At 46.5% G+C, this 5,644-nt stretch overlaps 1 pseudogene; it reads right to left on the bottom strand.

Annotated features, from left to right (window-relative positions):
- Positions 1 to 236: 236 nt before the first annotated feature.
- Positions 237 to 2,461, bottom strand: LOC145876271 (stonustoxin subunit beta pseudogene; annotated as a pseudogene).
- Between the last annotated feature and the right edge of the window lie 3,183 nt (positions 2,462 to 5,644).

Genomic DNA, 5,644 nt, shown 5'->3' with positions numbered 1-5,644 from the left:
TAATAATGTCTGGAACAGAGTGAATGAAATGGAACACATGGAAACCACGTGTTTGATACCATTCCACTTATTCCACTCCAGCCATTACAAGCCTGTCCTCCCCAAATAAGGTCCCACCAACCTCCTGTGGTACAAACATAAACAGTAAAATATATCATAAAAAATGCAAAGTGGTAAAAGATCAGAAAATATTACAAGCCTGTCATGTGTGTGTGTCCAGTGTGTTTGTGTGTGTGTCCAGTGTGTCAAGCGTGTGTGTGTCCAGTGTGTCAAGCGTGTGTGTGTCCAGTGTGTCAAGCGTGTGTGTGTCCAGTGTGTCAAGCGTGTGTGTGTCCAGTGTGTCAGTGTGTGTGTCCAGTGAGTGTGTGTGTCCAGTGAGTGTGTGTGTCCAGTGTGTGTGTGTGTGTCCAGTGGGTGTGTGTGTCCAGTGGGTCCAGTGTGTGTGTGTCCAGTGTGTGTGTGTGTGTGTCCAGTGTGTGTGTGTGTCCAGTGGGTCCAGTGTGTGTGTGTGTGTATGTCCAGAGTGTGTGTTTGTTCAGTGTGTGTGTGTGTGTTTCAGTGTGTGTGTGTGTGTGTGTGTGTGTGTGTTCAGAGTGTGTCCAGTGTGTGTCCGTTCAGTGTGTGTGTGTGTGTGTGTGTGTGTTTCAGTGTGTGAGTATGTGCCCAGTGTGTGTGTGTGTGTGTGTGTGTGTGTGTGTGTGTGTGTGTGTGTGTGTTCAGTGTGTGTGTGTGTGTGTGTGTTCAGTGTGTGTGTGTCCAGTGTCTGTGTGTGTTCAGTGTGTGTGTGTGTTGAGTGTGTCGAGTGTGTTGAGTGTGTGTGTGTTGAGTGTGTGTGTGTTGAGTGTGTGTTTATGTTTGTGTGTGTGTTCAGTGTTGTGTGTGTCCAGTGTGTGTGTGTGTGTGTGTGTGTGTGTGTGTGTCCAGTGTGTGTGTGTGTGTGTGTGTGTGTGTGTCCAGTGTGTGTGTGTGTGTGTGTGTGTGTGTGTGTGTCCAGTGTGTGTGTGTGTCTGTCCAGTGTGTGTGTGTGTCTGTCCAGTGTGTGTGTGTCTGTCCAGTGTGTGTGTGTGTGTGTGTGTGTTTCCAGTGTGTGTGTGTGTCTGTCCAGTGTGTGTGTGTGTGTGTCTGTCCAGTGTATGTGTGTCGAGTGTGTGTGTTTCGAGTGTGTGTGTGTGTCGAGTGTGAGTGTGTGTCGAGTGTGAGTGTGTGTGTGTGTTGAGTGTATGGGTGTTGAGTGTGTTTATGTGTGTGTGTCCAGTTTGTGTCCAGTGTGTGTGTGTGTTCAGTGTGTGTGTATGTCCAGAATGTGTGTGTGTGTGTGTGTGTTGAGTGTGTGTGTGTGTGTTGAGTGTGTGTGTGTGTTGAGTGTGTGTGTGTGTGTGTGTGTTCAGTTTGTGTGTTGAGAGTGTGTGTGTTGTGTGTGTGTGTGTGTTCAGTTTGTGTCCAGTGTGTGTGTGTGTGTGTGTGTGTCCAGTTTGTGTCCAGTGTGTGTGTGTGTGTGTCTGTGTCCAGTGTGTGCGTGTGCGTCCAGTTTGTGTCCAGTGTGTGTGTGTGTGTGTGTGTGTGTGTGTGTGTGTGTGTGTGTGTGTGTGTGTGTGTGTGTGTGTGTGTGTGTGAGTGTGTGCGTCCAGTGTCTGTATGTGTCCAGTGTGTGTCCAGTGTGTGTCCAGTGTGTGTCCAGTGTGTGTGTGTGTGTGTCCAGTTTGTGTCCAGTGTGTGTGTGTGTGTGTCCAGTTTGTGTCCAGTGTGTGTGTGTGTGTGTCCAGTGTGTGTCCAGTGTGTGTGTGTTTGTGTCCAGTGTGTGTGTGTGTGAGTGTGTGAGTGTGTGAGTGTGTGCAACCAGTGTGTGTGTGTCCAGTGTGTGTGTTGAGTGTGTGTGTGTCCAGTGTGTGTGTCCAGTGTGTGTGTTTGTGTCCAGTTATTATTTCAGGGACACTGAAGAGTCAATATAATAAACCCCAAACCCTGGATAGAGGGGCTCAGTGAATGTGGAGGTGAATGTGATCAGGTGGGTCAGTGTGTCAGAGGAGGCTCTATAGAAGGACAGAGTGCCGGCTGACCAGTCCAGATACACTCCTACTCTGTGGGAGCTGGAGGAGGGGACGTCTATGGTAGTGGGATTATTATTATGCCAGGCAATGTAACTGTTGTCAGAGCAGAACAGACACCAGGACTTGTCATTGGCTCCAAGACAACAGTCCTTAACCACTCCTCTCCTGTTGATTCCTTTATATGTCACTCCTATTTCAGCCCCCATTATCCCACTCCACTCTACCTCCCAGTAACAGCGCCCAGTCAGACCCTCTCTACACAGCACCTGTCCCCAGTCCTCAAATCTCTCTGGGTGATCAGGATACGGCTGCTCCTCTCTCCTACATGTCACCTTTCTGTTCTCCTCAGACAGAGAGAGGAGTCTGTTTACTGTGTTTGGGTCCAGTGTGAGATCACAGACATCTGATGGATGAAACCAGACACAATATTAGAAATCATCATCATCATTCACATTAGAATGTTAACTCACTTTTCACTAATTCATTTAATGTAGATGTTTCTAGGTATCAAAAGGAGAAGTTAAGGTAACTTGAGACTTGTTGAATGATCACATGTTATACTGTATGGTAATATAATACACACTTATTCACAATAATTACACACACACACACTTATTCACAATAATTACACACACACACACACAGTCATATCAACTCTTTGTAAACGTTTGTGTCCTGATTTCTGTAGAACTACAGATGATATTTAATATGACCAAGTCAGTAATGATGGGGGTCTTTGACTTTGACTTAACTTGAATTAAGACTTATTCTTAGTCATATTCTTCACAGCAGTCAACACTCACATTTTCTAATCCCAGGTTTCATTCTGTTCTCTCCACCATGTTACACACTGTAGCAGTAAGCAGAAAAACAGACAGTCAATGAGGGATACACCTGAACACACACACACACACACACACACACACACAGTCAGCATATAACTTTGTCCAAGTGGTGGTCAGAATGTTTGTCTTAACTAGCCTGAAAAGTCAAACATGTCTGATATGAGCATTGACATAATGTAACAGCTGTCTTCTGCGGAAATGGACCAAGGTGCAGCAGGTTGCGTGTTCATCATGATAATTTATTAAATAAACGTGAACACGGGAAAAACAATAAACAAAAGAGAACGACAGACCGACAGTTTTACAGGCTAAGTACTTACATACAGCAGTGCAAAATCAACTACCCACAAAACCAAGTGACAAACATACTCCTACATATATGACTCCCAATCAGGAACAACGATCCCCAGCTGTTCCTGATCAGGAGTCACAAGACCAACACAGAACAATCACACACACACACAAGACTGCCACGTCCTGACCCCAAAACTACAACAACAGCTCCATCTGCTGGTCAGGACGTGACACATAAACCCTCTACATACTTGAGTTTCTCCAGTCTGCAGTGTGGATCCTCCAGTCCAGCAGAGAGCAGTCTGACTCCTGAGTCTCCTGGGTGATTGTAGCTCAGGTCCAGCTCTCTCAGGTGTGAGGGGTTTGACCTCAGAGCTGAGACCAGAGAAGCACAGCCTTCCTCTGTGACTAGACAGCCTGACAGCCTGCAAAGAGTCAAATCATATTAAAATCACACTGCTATTCTTTGGTGGTGAAAATAGTGGCAGTATATTATAGTAGTCACAAGCTGCCCCCTATCCCCAACAGTTTATACATGAAATAAATCTTTCTTCAAAAAGCATAATGCATTAACAACATTACAGTTTAGGAGCAATTCAATCATCTTTTAAATATAATACCAATTAATTATAACAAATAAACTCAATACTTGGTTCAAACAAGGGTATTACACAAACATACAGTCAATAATACAGTAGAAAAATAAGTCTATATACAATGTGAGCAAATTAAGTTAAATAAGGGAGGTAAAGGCAAAAAAAGGCCATGGTGGCAAAGTAAATACAATATAGCAATTAAAACACTGGAATGGTAGATATGCAGTGGAAGAAAGTGCAAAGTAGAAATAATGGGGAGCAAAGGAGCTAAATAAATAAATACAGTAGGGGAAGAAGTAGTTGGGCTAAATTATAAATGGGCTATGTACAGGTGGAGTAATCTGTGAGCTGCTCTGACAGCTGGTGCTTAAAGCTAGTGAGGGAGATATTTGTTTCCAGTTTTAGATATTTTTGTAGTTCGTTCCAGTCATTGGCAGCAGAAAACTGGAAGAAGAGGCGGCCGAAGGAGGAATTGGCTTTGGGGGTGACCAGGGAGATATACCTGCTGGAGCGCGTGCTACAGTTGGGTGCTGCTATGGTGACAGCCAACCTCTACCGACTAGCAGCACTGTAGAAACTATTACATTACAACGGAACGACTTGATTAGTGTAGTGTTAGTGTTAGTTAGCTAGCATTTTCGTCATTTTAGTCAATAAGATTTTCGCAACGTAAGCTTAACTTTCTGAACATTCGAGACGTGTAGTCCACTTGTCATACCAATCTCCTTTGCATTAGCGTAGCCTCTTCTGTAGCTTGTCAACTATGTGTCTGTCTATCCCTGTTCTCTCCCCTCTGCACAGGCCATACAAATGCTTCACACCACGTGGCCGCTGCCACTCTAACCTGGTGGTCCCAGCGCGCACGACCCACGTGGAGTTCCAGGTCTCCGGCAGCCTCTGGAACTGCCGGTCTGCGGCCAACAAGGCTGAGTTCATCTCAGCCTATGCTACCCTCCAGTCCCTAGACTTCCTGGCGCTGACGGAAACATGGATTACCACAGATAACACTGCTACTCCTACTGCTCTCTCCTCGTCTGCCTACGTGTTCTCGCATACCCCTAGAGCATCGAGCCAGCGGGGTGGTGGCACTGGAATCCTCATCTCTCCCAAGTGGACATTCTCTCTTTCTCCCCTGACCCATCTGTCTATCTCCTCATTTGAATTCCATGCTGTCACAGTTACCAGCCCTTTCAAGCTTAACATCCTTATCATTTATCGCCCTCCAGGTTCCCTTGGAGAGTTCATCAATGAGCTTGACGCCTTGATAAGTTCCTTTCCTGAGGATGGCTCACCTCTCACAGTTCTGGGTGACTTCAACCTCCCCACGTCTACCTTTGACTCATTCCTCTCTGCCTCCTTCTTTCCACTCCTCTCCTCTTTTGACCTCACCCTCTCACCTTCCCCCCCTACTCACAATGCAGGCAATACGCTTGACCTCATCTTTACTAGATGCTGTTCTTCCACTAATCTCATTGCAACTCCCCTCCAAGTCTCCGACCACTACCTTGTATCCTTTTCCCTCTGCTCTCATCCAACACTTCTCACTCTGCCCCTACTCGGATGGTATAGCGCCGTCCCAACCTTCGCTCTCTCTCTCCCGCTACTCTCTCCTCTTCCATCCTATCATCTCTTCCCTCTGCTCAAACCTTCTCCAACCTATCTCCTGATTCTGCCTCCTCAACCCTCCTCTCCTCCCTTTCTGCATCCAAAATCCTTGATTTTCTCTGTCCCCTATCCTCCAGGCCGGCTCGGTCCTCCCCTCCTGCTCCGTGGCTCGACGACTCACTGCGAGCTCACAGAACAGGGCTCCGGGCAGCCGAGCGGAAATGGAGGAAAACTCGCCTCCCTGCGGACCTGGCAT

This window comes from Salmo salar, unplaced genomic scaffold, assembly GCF_965601325.2.
Source record: "Salmo salar unplaced genomic scaffold, fSalSal1 ptg000536l, whole genome shotgun sequence".
Classification (NCBI taxonomy): Eukaryota; Metazoa; Chordata; class Actinopteri; order Salmoniformes; family Salmonidae; genus Salmo; species Salmo salar.
Note: the sequence above shows the minus strand (reverse complement) of the source record. Positions and strands in the feature narration are given on the sequence as shown.